General features: G+C 41.2%; 1 pseudogene; it reads left to right on the top strand.

The window, feature by feature from the left end:
• The first annotated feature begins 14,237 nt into the window (after positions 1–14,237).
• On the top strand, positions 14,238–14,603 carry LOC122733018 (annotated as a pseudogene).
• The last annotated feature ends 2,336 nt before the right edge of the window (positions 14,604–16,939 follow it).

Raw genomic sequence — 16,939 nt, 5'->3', positions numbered from 1 at the left:
AAAGGCAAGAATAAGTTAGTATGGTGAAAAATATGTTGTAGAACGTGGTTCAGAAATTAAGAATGAGAAAAACCAAAACATGTAGATTACACAAAAAAAGCCTTTTGCCCATAGTATCATGAATTCTTTCTTTGAGAATAGAATTGGAAGCATCTGAGGGGGTGGAGCCAAGATGGCAGAGGAAAGACATTAAATGCAGAGCTCCTGACACAATTACCCCCCCAAAAAAAAAACAGCAATAAAACAAGCCCTGGAGCTGCAAAACCCACAAAAAGATGGGATGAGATTATTTTCCAGATGAAAGGGGGCCTTACTGGGCTGTGAGCAGAGTGCAACCCTGTGATCTCGCTGACACAGACTCCAGACATAAGACTCTTGCATAAGAAGAACATACCCCCAAGCCTCTGAATCAATTGCAGCACCAGTGTCTTCTGGAACTAAGCTTATGGTAGGGTGAGAGGGCGGAACAGCTGGCCAGGGGTGGGGGGGGTGGAATACGGGGGTGTCTGCAGGACCCAAGGATGAATTCAGATATCCCACCCCAGCAGGGAGCCAGGAAGAAATCCTGAGGGGCCGGAGGCCCAGGTGGGGAAGGGGCATAGGCTCATCAAAGCTAAGGTTCACAGCACACATAGTTCTGCTGGCTGGTTAATTAGCAAGTTGGCTTGAGGTTATCTTTGGACCAGAGAACAGGCCAGGTGAGAGAAAAACCTGCCTTCTCTCAAACCAAAACACCTGGGACTCTCTGAAGCTTGGGACAGTGTAGCTTGGAAGTAGGTCCCCACTGTAAAAGGGAGTTAAAAGTCAAATAAAAGACATCAAGATGAGCAAGCAAAGAAAGTTGAGAATTATTGAAAGTTTCTATAGCAACAAGGAAGATTGAGGTGCACCCTCAGAAGAAGATAACAACCTCAGGGCCCCAACATCCAAAGCTTCCAAGAAAAATATGAATTGGTCTCAGGCCATGGAAGTGCTCAAAAGGGACTTTGAAGAGAAAGTAGGAGAGATAGAAGGAAGATTTAGAGAGGTGGAGGAAAGAATGGAAAGAGAAATGAGAGCAATGAAAGAGAGCTATGAGAAAAAGTCAACACCTTGAAAAGCCAAATGGAAAAGGAGATAAAAAAGCTCTCAGAAGAAAATTATTGCCTAAGAATTAGGATTGAACAAATGGAAGCTAGTGACTTTATGAGAAACCAAGACACAGTAAAGCAAATCCAAATGAATAAAAAATAGAGGGCAGTATGAAATACCTCCTTAGAAAAACAGCTGACCTGGAAAATAGATCCAGGAGAGATAATTTGAAAATAACTGGACTACCTGAAAACCATGACCAAAATAAGAGTTTAGACAGCATCTTCCAAGAGATTGTAAGGGAAAATCGCCCTGATATTCTAGAAGCAGAAGGCAAAATAGAAATTGAAAGAATCCACTGATTACCTCCTGAAAGAGATCCCAAAAATAAAACCTTCAGGAATATTATAGCCAAATTCCAGAGCTCCCAGGTCAAGGAGAAAATATTGCAAGCAGCTAGAAAAAAGGAATTCAAATACTGTGGAGCTACAATAAGGATAAAACAAAATCTAGCAGCATCTACATTAAAGGACCAGAGAGAATGGAATATGATATTTCAGAGGGCAAAGGAATTGGGACTACAGCCAAGAATCATGTACCTAGCAAAACTGTGTATAATCTTTCAGAGGAAAAAATGGGACTTCAATGAAAAAGAGAACTTTCGGGCATTTGTGATGAAAAAACCTGAACTGAATAGAAAATTTGACTTTTAAATACAAGACCCTGGAGAATCATCAAAAGGTAAACAGGAAAAAAATCCTGAGGGATATTAAAAGATTAAACTGTTTACATTCCTACATGGGAAGGTAATACTTCAAACTCATAAGAACTTTCTCAGTAAGGAATATACAGAGGACACAGGTCTATACTGAATATGAAGGGTTGATATCTGTAAAGCATTTATTTTTTGTTTATCCTTGTTCTTTGTGGGGCAAACAGGGTGGGTTGTCTTATGTCTGGGGCCAGATTTGGGCTTGGGGCCTCCTTGGTCCAGGGCTGGTGCTTTGTCCACTGTGCCACCTAACCAACACATGAGGACATCTTTAAAATAGGGTTGAAGGGTAGGAGGAATGGACTGGGAGAGGGGGAAGAGGAGAGGTGGACTGGGGAGAGGTAGCTCACATGAAGGAAACAAGAAAAAAGCTTATGGAGGGGAGGGGAAGAGAGGAAAGGGGTGGGAGAGTGAGTGAATCTTACTATCATCAGAATTGGCTCAAAGAGGGAATAACATACATACTCAAGTGGGTATAGTAATATATTTTTGCCCTGAGGGAAAGAGGAAGGGGAAGGATATAAGGGGGTGGGGAGAAGAGGAGAAGGAGAGAAGGGCAGATTTGTGGAGGGAGCAGTAAAAAAAAAAAACACTTTTGAGGAAGGTGAAGATATTCTGTATAACTACACAAGTATAACATATTGAATTGCTTGATTTCATAGGGAGGGCTGAGAAGGGAGGGAGAAAGAAAACTTTAGAACACAGAATTAGCTCAAAGACCTTAATCTCATCAGAGTGGGCTCAAGGAGGGAATAACATTCACACCCAATTGGGAGGAGTAATCTATTTAACCCCAAAGGAAAGTAGGAGGGGAAGAGGATAAGGAGGAAAGGGTTAAAGAAGGGAGGGTAGAGCAGGGGAGGGGGCAGTCAGAAGCAAAACACTTTTGAGGAGGAATAAGGTAAAAGAAGATAGAAAATAGAGTAAATATCATAGGAAGGGAGGGAATAGGATGGAGATAAATAGTTATGATGATTGACTATAATGGCAAAATGTATGGTACCTACTTTGCTGGACTATTGGGAAGAAAATTCTTTGTCAAGTTTAAGGTACTATATAAAAGTTATGATGAACAGGATGCTATCAGAAAAACCTGGAAAGACCTACATGAACTGAAGCAGTGTGAAATGTACTTACTGTATACAAAATAACAGCAATAGTGGGGGATGATCTGCTGGGAAGCATGTGGTTATTTTCAAAAAGGTAATGATCCAATATAACCCTGAAGCACTTATGAAATTTGCAATCCATCTACAGAGAAGGAACTGATGGTATCTGAAAACAGATTGAAACACATTTTTTTTTGACAATCCCTTAATCTGAAGTTTTGTTTTTTAATCTGTTTTCTTTCACAACCTAGCTAATGTGGAGATGTTTTCCATGACTACTCATGTATAACTTATATTGAATTGCTTGAGGTCTTGGGGGTGGGGGTGGGAAGGGAGGGAGGAAGAGAGGTTGGAACACAAAGTTTTAAAAAACTGATGTCAAAATTTGTTTTTACATATATTTTGGAAAAATTCTAAACTGAGAATAGAATTAGAAGATATTGAACATGACAAGAACTGAATGATAGTGTGGTAAAAATTATTTGTGGTATAGGCAGCTTTTGGAGGACCTCCCCTTTTGGGGGAGAAAAGATTGAATGCTCCCTGAAGGGAGGTTATAGGGCACTTCCGGAACACCAGCTCTAGAGTGACTTCCGGAACTCAAGTTCACTCTCTCTGGCTGGTGATTGAGGTCCTGGTGGCATGTTGGCAACCTTAGACTGGCGGGCTGTTCAGGTTGGTGAATTACTTACTGAAAACCCTAAATTCCTTTGTACTAGCTTGAGCTAAGTTTAGAGTTAAGAGTATTTCTCTGTATTTCTATTTTCCTATTTCCTTAGCTTTGATTTTTATTAGTTTCACCTTTGTAGTTTAATTAATTCCTAAGTAATAAAATCTGATCCTTTTGTGAACTAAAACTTAGAGGCTCCTTTCTTATTGGCCTGGGAGAAATATCTAAAAAGGGTAGTTCAGAGGGGAAGTTAAACCTAAAAGGGTCCCTCATATTTCCGGGACCCCAATATTAAGGCGAGTCACCCAAATAATGCTGCGTATATAAAATTTTGGCCCTCACAATAGTACAAAAAAGGGAACTGATTATTTTATTTATTTATTTTAATGGTATTTTTCCCAATTATATGTGGACAAGTTTTAGCATTTATTTTTGCAAGATTTTGAGTTCCAAATTTTTCTCCCTCCCTTCTCCCTAAAAAGTTAAGCAATTTAATATGTTATATATGTGCAATTATGTAAAACACATTTCCATATTAGTCACAGTTGTGGAAGAAGAAACAGATCAAGTGATCTTGGACTTGATTCAATTTTTACCTTGCTCTCTCCCCTGTTTTCTGAAGCTTTGGACTCTCTCTGTGCCAAATATTAGGAGCTGAGATTTTTTAAAAATAGAACTTCTGCTAATTATTAAAGTGGTTGAATGGCAAAGCAAGGGAGGGTATGTGTGTGTGTGCGTGAAATAATTACTGATCAGTTTTCAGTGATTTGAGATTCTAGTAAGCCTTTCCACAAGATTTTATAGCATACAGTTACAGGTTACGATATAATGAGATGAATGATAATCTTGTATTTGTTTATATAGTACCTATAGTCAAATTTAATGGCCTTTTAATCAGTCCTCATCCTCCTTGATCTCTCTGTAGCCGCAGTCTTTGGCACTGTCAATCACCCTTTTTGCCTTGATACTGTAATCTCGTTAGGTTTTAATGACATTTTTTTATCCTACCTGTCTGACTGTTCCTTCTCAGTCTCCTTTGTTGCATCTTCATCTAAATCATATTACTGATCATTGATGTCCCCCAAATACTCTGTCTTAGCCCCTCTTCTTTTCTCCTTCTACTCCAGGGATTGGCACACTGTGGCCTGCAGTCTGAATCCTCCTATGCCAATTTTTGTATTGTGAGCTAGGATGGGTTTTTTGGGGTTTGGGTTTTTTTTTTGTTTTTTTGTGAGGCAATTGGGGCTAAGTGACTTGCTTAGGGTCACACAGCTAGTAAGTGTTAAGTGTCTGAGGCTGGATTTTGAACTCAGGTCCTCCTGAATCCAGGGCCGGTGCTCTATCCACTGCGCCACCTAGCCGCCCCTTAGGATGGTTTTTTACATTTTAAAATAAAGTTTTATTGTATTTAAAAATATACTGCCCACTGAAGATGAGCTAGATGTGAAAATAAAGGGACAGGGGCCAGATGTGTTATTTTTACTGGTATACAAGACTTCCAGATGAAGAAATTCCCTCTAACAAGCCTGGTCAGTTCTCTCTGTGCAACTTAGCATCCTAAAGAGTTGGCCCTAACACCAAAAAGTTAAATGACTGTCAGAGAGCCATACATCCAGAATATGTCAGAGATGGGAATTGAACCTGTCTTTGGATTCCAAGGTAACTTATCTACCCAAACAGTCTGCCTTTGAAGGTAAAACACTGCTGAAATGATACTTTATGTACATGGGGGAAATGATTAGTTTATAAACATTTTATAGATACATATTTTCAGGAATATCTTTATTCTATACAGTGATATGTATCTGTATTTGCCTATTGCTATACAAAGACTAGCTAGTTATTTCTAAATTGTTTCTTTTCTCTTTATTAGTGCTTATAATTAGGACACTTGTCTACTATATAGTCTCTCTCAATCTTGGGATTACACACTTAAGAGCTGGAAAGGGTCTTAACGATCATTTAGGCCAAATCCTTCATTTTATCGATGAGGTTATATAACTTGTCTGCGGTCCCAACTGTAGAAAATAGCAGGATCAAGATTTGGACTTCGGTCCTCTGACTCCAGATTCACCCAGTATGCATTTTTCTGTGGACCTCTATCAAGTCTAACCTCCAGTTCTTGGTATTGGCTAATTATTATTATTATTATTATTTTGGCTAATTATTTTTTAATAGCCATGAGTTTCATGCAGCTCTATTCTAAAAGAACTGAGTCCTTGGTTTTGTTAGGGCAAAGGTACTCATGAACTAAACCTTTTAAGAAGTGAACTTCTTCTTGTAGAATTGAACTTTGACCTTTCAAAACATGAATGATGAGTAGAAGGGGAGTTTAATGCATGCCACCCACATGAGAGCTTTATGGGCAACCTTTCATGTGGCACACTCGTGGGCATTCTGTATTGGTCTGTCATATGGTTGGCAGCAACCTTTCCTTTGACTGCCTGGGCTGGAAATGTCTACATCTTGAAAACCGTCTGACCAACCATCATAGGGGATTTGATGGGCTTTCTGCTTCATTTACATCTGAGGGTGAAAAACTTCTTCACCCTTACCTTGTGGTAAGGGAGGGGCAAAAGGATCTGAATGCTGTCCCCTTCTCCCTCTCCCTAAAGACCACAGGGCTGCAGTTTGGGTCTTTTTTTGGTTTTGCTTTCCCGTTATAGGTACAGAGTAGTGTCTTCTTCAGCCTAGTCCAGAAACTCATGCCACAGGGATCTAGGAATCTAGAATCGATGTTGCAGCCAGCCTAGCATCAAAACCTGGAGGAGCAAGGGCACAGGGATGCCAGCCTTGCTGGGCTTTACATTTGGACTTGGTAGAACTGAGTTAAGCCATAAACCTCATCTTCCCTTCCCCAGAGACTGAGGATTGGGGATAGGGCAGAAATTATGCCCGGAGGTTTTAGGAGAAGTGTTTATATATTTGTTCTTGCTATATCTTTGAAGCAAATATCCCTTTGTAAAAACTAATCTGGTGTTAAGTAGTTAAATGGGACTGGGGTTCTAGCTACTAGGCCCCTAAAATTGAGCCAGTTGAAGAGAAGAGGGATTCCTCAAGCCCCGTCATACTATCAGAGAACTCTTTGGAAGGAGACTTGGCCTTCAGAAAGTGGAGCTGGAGCAAGAATTTTACACTAAAATAACTAGGTAGAAAAGGCATACTACCCCTTTTTGTAGACCTGTTTGATTATAAAAATTATCACCGCATCATAAACGGCTCCCATACTCACATCTTCACTGGCCATAGCAACAATAACCATTATTATACCCTCAGCACTGTGTTAGATAGGGTCCTTAAGCTCAAAGGACTTGCAAGCATAAAATCAAAATAAATATACATAGATGAAAATAGTAATTATAAGAGTTTAAGATCTCCCTGATAAAAAAGGGATGCCTAAGGAGTAATGTGGGTAGATGATAGTATCAGCCAAGTGCAAATGCACTATTTAAGTTGTTGGACCCAAAGAATGATTATTAATGGATCAGTGTCAAAGGGAAGTCTCTAGTGAAGTACCCCAGGGATCTGTCCTCACCCAGGTGTCATTTAATGTACCTATTAATAAGTGAGAGGAAGGTGTAAATGACATGCTTATCAAATTTTCAGATGATGTGAAGATAGGAAAGAAAGTTAACATGTTGGATTATTACTGAGCATCCAAAAAGTTCTCAGTGTTGACATATCAAATAAAATAAGATAAAATTTAGTAAGGATATTCAAAAATGCATTCAACAAGTCAATTTAAAAAGTATAGGAGTAAGGGCAGCTAGGTGGTACAGTGGATAAAGCACCGGCCCTGGATTTAGGAGGACCTGAGTTCAAATCTGGTCTCAGACAATTGACATTTACTAGCTGTGTGACCCTGGGCAAGTTATTTAATCCCCATTGCCCTGAAAAAAACAAAACAAAACAAAAACAAACAAAAAGTATAGGAGTAAAGAGGCAGCTAGGTAGAGGGGGCAACTATGATGGCACAGTGGATAAAGCACTGGCCCTGAATTCAAGAGGACCTGAGTTCAAATCTGGCCTCAGACACTTAACACTTATTAGCTGTGTGACCCTGAGCAAGTCGCTTAACTTGCATTGCCCTGCAAAAAAAAAAAAAAAAAGAATGACTTTGAGCTGATAAGTTATTTTGTCTATTATAAATACCCAAATTAACTATGAAGAAAGATGCTATCTGCATACAGAGAAAGAAGTGATAATTAGAAGTATATATAGAATAATTTTACATATATCTATATCTGGATATGGATATAAATGTAGATATAGATATAGATTTGTGTCTAATGGTAGCCATCTCTAGGTTGGGGGTGAGGGAAGAAAAAAGGGGAAAAAAAGAAATTTACACGATAATTTTGTTGTATATTTGAAAGGAATAGCAAGTTATGCATAGTAGATTTGCAGTTTTGTGTACAATCATCTTTTTTATTGTAGTATGTTATAGAAATGCTTGTTTTATTCCATAAATTAAAATTTAAAAAAATACACACACACAAGGAAAGTGGTTATAACAAGCATCCATGGAATAGGTAAAGTGGTTGGAGATGAGAAGGCGAAAAGTGCAGGGGCCAGCATGAAGACTAGTTTGTCTCTTATGGAGCCTGTAGTCAGAGATGAGAAAAGCCAGTAGAGCACAAGTGGAGGCCTTAAAAACAATGGGTGGAAGAAAGCAATTCACTTGTTTTCAAAGGTAGTGGGTTATTATTGGAAGAGGTCAGTGATTTGCTAGAGTCCTATGATCAGAGTTGAGTAACTCAGTGCCTATGATGATGAGATAATGATAGCTCACAAAGAGCTTACTTCACAACAGCCCTGGTAAGTGGGTGGTACAGATATTATTATCTCCATTTTAGATACACTAGTAAGTCCCTGTCTTGGGATGTGCACTCAGTTCTTCTGACCCTCAATCCAGTGCTCTTTCGAGCATATTACAGTACTTCTGTTGTGGGTCAAGAGACTCTAGAATTCCTTTTCATGACATCGGTATTTCTTTTTCTTAGTACCAAAGTCCCATTAGTAGTTTGTTTTGTTTTGTTTGGTTTGGTGCGGCAATGAGGGTTAAGTGACTTGCTAGTGTCAAGTGTCTGAGGCGGGATTTGAACTCAGGTCTTCCTGAATCCAAGAACAGTGCTTTATCCACTGCACCACCTAGCCGCCCCAGTTTTTTGTTTTTGTTTTTGTTTTTTAAGTGAGGCAATTGGGGTTAAGTGACTTGCCCAGGGTAACACAGCTAGTAAGTGTTAAGTGTCTGAGGTCAGATTTGAACTCAGGTACTCCTGACTCCAGGGCCGGTGCTCTATCCACTGCGCCACCTAGCTGCCCCCCCCCAGTTTGTTTGTTTTTTAAAGACTGATCTCCCTGTCTCCCTCTGAAAGTTCATAGGGCCCTCAAAGGCCTGATCCCACCACTGATCAGTGAGGGAGTTTGGACTTTTTCTTCTTCTGACCTGGGCTGACTTATACCCTTCCTAGACAACCCGTCAGCTCCCTGCTCTAAGTGGCTCATCAATACTTGACTCAGTGTGGACACCAATCAGCCCAGCCCACTGCAGCTCGGAACTCCTGTGCTCCAAAGATATGCCAGCCTCAGCCTTTTCAGTGGTTGAGATCACAGGCCTGTGCTACCATGCCCGGTCTCATTACTTCTGAATCTTAGCCTCACCTCAGCTTTTAAAGTTATGGGACCAGCTTTCTTTTTTGTAATAAACATTTTTACTTATAGATTGGGGGTCCAATTTTTATCCCTCTTTTCCTCCATCCCCTTAGGTGGCAATCAGATAGGGGATATATATGTATGATTATGTAAAATATGACCATATTTATCATTTTGTACAAGAAAACTTGATTAAAAGAAAAAAATTAAAGAAAGTGAATTAGTCTGCTCCATTAATACCAGTTCTTTCTTTGGAGGTAGACAGTATGTTTCGCCAATAGTCCTTTGGGACTGCCTTGGATCGTTTATTGTTGAGAATAGTCAAGTCATTTGTAGTGCCTCATCAAACAATATTGCTGTCTCTGCACGACGTTCTCTTGGTTCTGCTCACTTCACATACATCATTTCATACATGTCTTTCCAGGCCTTTCTGAAGTCATCCTGCTTGTCATTTCTTATAGCATAATAATATTCCATCACCATCATATACCACAGTTTGTTTAGCCATTCCCCAATTGATGGGCATTCCTTTGCTTTCTAATGCTTAGCCACCACAAAAAGAGCTGCTATGAATATTTTTGTACAGATAGGTTTGGGACCAGGTTGTACACATGTTCAAGGAGAATTTGCTAACTTCTTTATTATCCTTTGTATATGTTAGGATCCTTTCATCTTAAGATATTACAGGGAATAGTGCCACATTCATGTTTACCAGAGGACTGGCCAATGGCCCAGCTGTGGGAGTATGTACATGAACCAAAGTAGTCTGGTTTTTCACCTGAGGGGGTGAAGGTAATCCAAGATCTTAGATCAAAAAGAAGCCCTCATGTGTACCATAGACTCTGTATAGCAGGGGACTAGCCAATATGTAATGCAATTAAACCCAAGCACAATTAGGAATATAAAGTGATCTAGAAAGAACTTTATTAAACAAGACAGATAATGAAACAACAGAAAGGATTATATACCAAGTACTATTCTGTAAGAAAAAAGCAAATGAAAACAGATCATTGATCCTATTTGGTGAATTAGTGATTGAAAAGTTGTTATGCATCAAAGACAGTTAACTTAAATGTAAATCCAGTGGTTACTTTAAAAAGTTCGATGAGTTGTATAGATGTTCATAATTAAGTTTTTAGTAAAACGTTTACTTTTCAAAAAAAAATTTCTGGGTCCGGACCTAGATGAGGAAAGTCCCTCTACCAATGCAGAACCACCACTATTCTGCAGATTATTATAATAATAATTAGCATTTATATAGTACTTTGAGGTTTTCAAATCAAAAAGGGTGCTTCTAGGAACTCAGGTGTGGCATATGAGAAAGAACACAGTCCCTCTAGCCAGAAAACTTGGGTTCAAATCCCACCTCTGAGGCTTATACCCTTTGTAACCTTGGGTAAGTTACTTTGCCTCCCCGAGTCTCAGTTTCTTTAAGTGTCAAATGCAAGGATTAGACTAGATGGCCTCTCAGGTCTTTTCCAGTTCAAAATTTATGATTATAGGATGTTTCTTTGAGAGGCATAATGACTGAGGGTTGAGAAATGTCACACCCACATGAGACCTGGGGCAACCAAGATCTGGAATCTCTAGATTTTTACCTATAGAAGCCAGAAGGCATTGTGATTGCAAAAGCTTACATTAAAATGTTGAATGGGAAGTTTTACCTATTAAAATTGCTTTTTCTCACTGGGGAAATAAAAGATCATTAATAAGAAGAGAGATCAAGAGACATATTTTCAATATATGAAGGCTAATAGAATCTAAGGGGTAGATAAAGAGACAATAGAAACTTTAAAGAATAAGAATTTTAGGCTCTTGTAAAAGCAATTGCTTTGACACTCAACCCCATCTAAGGCATCCCCTTCAATCAGGCAATGATCAGTTCTCAGACTCTTACTCTGCTTGGCACTAAGGATATTAAGACAGAAATAAGACTGCCCTCTGCTCTTGAGCTCACTCACAGTCTTTTTTTGTGTGTGTGCGTGTGTGGCAATTGGGGTTAAGTGACTTGCCCAGGGTCACACAGCTAGTAAGTTGTCAAGTGTCTGAGGATGGATTTGAACTCAGGTCCTCCTAACTCCAGGGCTGGTGCTCTATCCACTGCACCACCTAGCTGCCCCTGATCACTCACAGTCTTAGCAGGGGAAACCCTCAAAACAGAGGTTGTGACTTGCCAGGGTCACACAGCTAGGAAGCATCTGGGGCTAGATTTTAACACAGCTCTTCCTGACTCCAGGCCCAGTGCTCTATCTACTGTGCTACCTCACTGCCTTTAAAAGACACAGTCAAGTTTATATCTGAACCTACAAGCCTTAAGAAGGCACTGCATTGAGTGGCCTTGAGTGCCGCAGCCTCCTCCCTGAGATCCAGGAACAGAGCCTGCCCTCCTTACCCCAGCACCACAAGGACCACAAGGAGGGCAACAATGGGGCCGATCTCCAATTCGACCTGGACATCTTCATTTCCAGGGCCCTGAAACTCTATACCAAGCCGGAGGACCTGCTGGACAACAAGCTCAGTGAGATCAATGGGTGTGTATTTCAGAGCACCCCAGTACCATCATACAGACTGAACCCTATCCAAAGGAGAGGTGGTGAAGTTGAAGGGTTTGCTCTTCTCCTCGGCTGGCTAGGCCACAGCTCTGTGGCATTGCAAACCCACGCAAGGGGAAAAAAAACAGGCCACCCTGGTTCCTGGCATGTCAGTCCTTTCCAAGAGAGGGTGGGTAGCCTAACCTATACTTTTTTTTTTTCAGGGCAATGAAGGTTAGGTGACTTGCCCAGAGTCACAAGGCTAGCAAGTGTTGAGGCTGGATTTGAACTCAGGTCCTCCTGAATTCAGGGCTGCTGCTTTGTCCACTGAGCCACCTAGCTGCCCCTCTACCCTATACTTTTTTTGGGGGGGGTGAGGCAATTGGGGTTAAGTGACTTGCCCAGGGTCACACAGCTGGTAAGTGTCAAGTGTCTGAGGTCAGATTTGAGCTCAGGCCTCCTGACTCCCAGATTTGCCCTTCATGCCATCTCCTTTGCCATGGAAATGCTTTCTCTTTAGAGTCTAAGGGAAAACAAAGTCCAAGGGATTTCTTCCTCCATGGATCAGGAGTTTGAGGTCTCTCCCTGATAATCAAGAACGGTCATATCCTATGGTTCTTCTAATACACAGGTATTTTCATTCACCACTTTGAGCCAGATATTGAAGCCTCCTGGGCTTCAAATCCAGATGACTTAGAGGTCCCTGCATTAAAAAAAAATACAATCTTCTGATCTCCATTTCCTCTCAATGAGAAGTGGCTCATTTTGTGGTGAAATAGTCCACAAGACAGGGAACCCGGTAGAAGCCCCTGAGTTATTCCTCAGTGATTATTGAACCTAAAGTACAGTCATTGATGGATGTCCCTAAGGCCAGATTCTGCAGTCTACACACACACACATGCACACGCGCACATACATGCACATGCACACACACACATGCACATGCATACATGTACACGCACACACACTCAGTCCTATGCATAAGCAGAAGAGGCAGGCAATTATGGGGGTGTGATATGAGCAATAAGATGTTTCAAAAGCATCTCTCTCTCCTTCTGGCCCATAGTGGGCCTGATATCCCACTGTAATAGTTATTCCTTTGGTTTGAAGGCCTCCTTTTAAAATGCAAACTTGTGACCTAGAAAGGTAACAAAGTAATCCATTATCATTCATTAATACAATCCCAGCCTGAATTAGTGCTTGGGACTAGCTGAGCAGAGGGCAAGATCTTGAAAGTAGTAGGATGCACGACAAGCACCTTTTCTGATAGTGGATCGGGAGGGGTGTGAAGGATGGGGGCATGGCCCAGGAGGGACAACAAAAATGGGACCCTAGACACCTAGTAGACACTGGCATAAAGGTACCCAAAGAGACATTGCCACCCTTTACAATTTTGCTTGGGTATCTGTGTACCCAATAACTTCTACCTAGATGCATGTGTGTGTGAGAGAGAGCACACACGTACACACATGCCTTATTGGATTTGTTTGAGATCTTATGACCCTATGAAGATACAGGTCCTTGCCTTACCTTGGCCCTCAGCCTGCCCCTACCCACAGACCATAGTGGCAGCCCTGTTGTCCAGTTAGCTAGCAGTTGGCGTTCCAGCCTCTTCCCCTACTAGTAAAAACTTTCAGGGGAAAGCTAGAAAGCATGTAAACAGATGATTAAAGCCTGGATTTGAAAGTAGACTTGGGGTTCACCTATACCTCTGAGCACCTTAAATGATTAACCTGCTAATGATCATTTGTACATGGAAACAAACAATATATTCTAGGCTTATATTTTTAAAAAAAGAAGTATTCAAGCTGACCAAGACTTTTTTTTTTACATGGAGAATGTGTAAATAGAAACTATTCAAGAACAGAAATGTTACCCACAGTGCCATCTTGTCCTGTGTTGGGGAGAGGGGGCGAGAAGGAAATCACTCTTTTTTTTTTTTTGTGAGGCAATTGGGGTTAAGTGACTTGCCCTGGGTTACACAGCTGGTAAGTGTTAAGTGTCTGAGGTCGAATTTGAACTCAGGTCCTCCTGAATCCAGGGCCAGTGCTCTATCCTATCCACTGTACCACCTAGCTGCCCCAATCACTCTTGTTTTTTTTGTTTTTGTTTTTGTTTTTGTGGGGCAATGGGGGTTAAGTGACTTGCCCAGGGTCACACAGCTAGTAAGTATCAAGTGTCTGAGGTCGGATTTGAACTCAGGTACTCCTGAATCCAGGGCCGGTGCTTTATCCACTGCGCCACCTAGCTGCCCCCATGGAAATCACTCTTGAAAAAGAAAAGAGTGGGGCAGGCATGCACGTCAGCTCCCTAGGGAAGAAGTCGGGGCACTGGAGCTTCTCCTTCTCCTTGACCTCTGACCCGCCGCCCTTCAGCCGGGGCTGCAGTTGTGGCAGGTGCCGCAACCCCAAAGGTCACATCCCGCCACCATGGCCAAATACCTAGCTCAGATCATCATGATGGGGGTGCAGGTGGTTGGAAGGGCCTCTGCCTGGGCACTCTGGCAGGAATTTGCAGCCAGCCTGGCAGTAGCAGATGCTTGTGGGTGAGCCGGTCATCAATCTGCAGCTGCGTCAAACCTTTCTGGACTTATCCTTCAGGAAGCCCAGCATATCCTCAATGTCTCCAAGCTGAGCAGAGAGGAGATCCAGAAGAACTTTGATCATTTATTTAAGGTAAATGATAAATCTGTAGGTGGCTCCTTCTACCTGCAGTCAAAGGTGGTTCGAGCTAAGGAGAGGCTAGACGAAGAACTCAAAATCCAGGCCCAGGATGAGAGTGAGAGAGGGCAGTAGTCCAAAACGTGACCACCTAGCCTCGCCTATCTTTGCTTCAGTGTGAATAACTTATAGCTCTGCAATAAATCTCTTTTCTGCAAAAAAAAAAAAAAAATAGGGGGCAGCTAGGTGGCACAGTGGATAAAGCACCAGCCCTGGGTTCAGGAGAACCTGAGTTCAAATCTGACCTCAAACACTTGACACTTACTAACTGTGTGACCCTGGGCAAGTCACTTAACCCTCATTGCCCTGAAAAAAAAGACAAAAAGAAAAAAGAAAGGAAAGAAAGAAAAAGAAAAAGAAAAGAAAAAAGCTGCTATTCTTGACCCTGCGGTTCATATATCACTGTTGTACCAGAGTTATTGTTATTACTCCCCATGTAAAAAAAGTCGATTAAATGTTATTAAAGATGATAAAGAGAAAAGATGAAAGGAAAAAAAAAGGAGGCACTGCATTCATTAAGTGAAAGAGTAACATGGTCAGACCTGTGCTTTAGGAAAATCATTTTAGCAGCTGCATGAAATTTGAATTCTAGAGAGAAGAGGCAGGAAGACCAGTTTGGAGGCTTTAGTCAAGGCAAGAGACTCTGAGGGCCAGAACTTAGGTGATGATAATGTGATTAGTGAGGACTCAATGGCAAGAGATGTTGCTTTTGGAGATAGAAACTGGACGATTTAGCAACTATTTAGGCTACATGGGGTGAGGGATAGTGAAGAATTAAAGAATAATGCTGAAGTTTTGAAATTGGAAAACTGGAAGAATAGTTGTACCCTCAACAGAAATGGGGACATTTGGAAAAGGGCTGGGGATTGAAGGGGAAAGTCAGGAGCTGGGGTTTTTTGCTTTTTTTTTTTTTAAGACATGTGGAGTTGAGATCTCTTCAGAACATTTGGTTTGAAATGCCCAATAGAGAACTGGTATTTCCGCATTGATGAGTGGAGCTGAATTTGTAGATCTGAGATTGGTTGATAGAGAGTAATGAAGTCACCAAGTGAGAGAGTAAGGAGAAGAGATAAGCCAGGAGAGAGAGTTGGGAGATACACTTAAGGCTCAAGATATGGATGAGGGGCTAGCAGAGGAGACTGAGGAGGAGGAATAGAGGTAGAGAGCAGTGTCACAGAAACACAAGGAAGACATGGTTTCCAGGAGCCAAGGGTAGCCAAGTGTCAAAACTACAGAGATCAAGAATCTTGAAGACTAAGGGGGAAAAGTTAAATTTGGTAATTTTGGAGAGAGCAGGTTCACTTGAGTGATGAGGTTAGAGTGAGTGAGAAGAGAGGACATGGAGACAAGGAGTATAGAAAATGTTTTCTAAGAGTTTATAGATGAGGAGGGCAGCTAGGTGGCACAGCGGATAGAGTACCGGCCCTGGATTCAGGAGTACCTAAATTGAAATCCGGCCTCAGACACATGACGCTTACTAGCTGTGTGACCCTGGGCAAGTCACTTAATTTTCATTCCCCTGGGGGGGGGGGAAGAGTTTATAGGTGAAAAAGAGGAAAGATTGAGGTTGATAGCTGGAGGGCAAAATAAAGCTCAGGGAATGAAGTCTTCACCACACTGGAGGCCTGGTAACTGGAAGATAACAACAACTGGTGTTTGTATGGTGCTTTAAAGTTTGTAAAGCACTTTACAATCGTTACCTCATTCGGGCCTCCCCAGTCTTCATTGGATCTCAGGTCTTGTGTTCATCAAGTGTTGAGCATTGTGTTCATCTCTGGGCACCACAATTTAAGGGAACCATTGAAAAGCTGATGAATGTAGAGGGGAGAGGAACCAGGATGTGAAAGACCTTGAGTTCATGTCACATGAGGACTAATTGAAAGTATTGGGCATGTTTAGCTTGAAGAAGAGACTTGGGGGGGGGTGGAGTGGAGTGGGAGCCATAATAATTGCTCTCAAGTACTTTAAGAGCCATCACATGATCAGCTGTGATAGATTTGACTCTTCTCAGCAATACAATGATCCAAGACAATGCCAAAAGTCTCATGGTGGAAAATGCTCTCCACATTCAGAAAAAGAACTATGGCGTCTTCATGCAGACTGAAGCATACTATTTTCACTTTTGTTGTTGCTTTTTTGTTATTGTTCTTTTTTGTTCTTTCTTGTTTTTTTTTCCTTTTTGTTCTGATTATTGTGGAAATATGTTTAACATGATTATAAGGTATAACCTATATCAAATTACTTACTGGCTTCGGGAGGGGGAAGGGAAGGGAGAGTGGGAGAAAAATTTGGAACTCAAAAAATACCTTTACATGTAAATTGAGAAAAAAAAATTTAAAAAAATTTTAAAAGAGCCATCACATGAAAGAGGGATTAGGCTAGATTTGTTTTCTTTGGCCCTAGAGGGTGAA

The sequence above is a fragment of the Dromiciops gliroides genome, chromosome 6 (genome assembly GCF_019393635.1).
Source record: "Dromiciops gliroides isolate mDroGli1 chromosome 6, mDroGli1.pri, whole genome shotgun sequence".
NCBI classification, from domain to species: Eukaryota; Metazoa; Chordata; class Mammalia; order Microbiotheria; family Microbiotheriidae; genus Dromiciops; species Dromiciops gliroides.
This window is presented reverse-complemented; position numbering and strand designations above follow the sequence as displayed.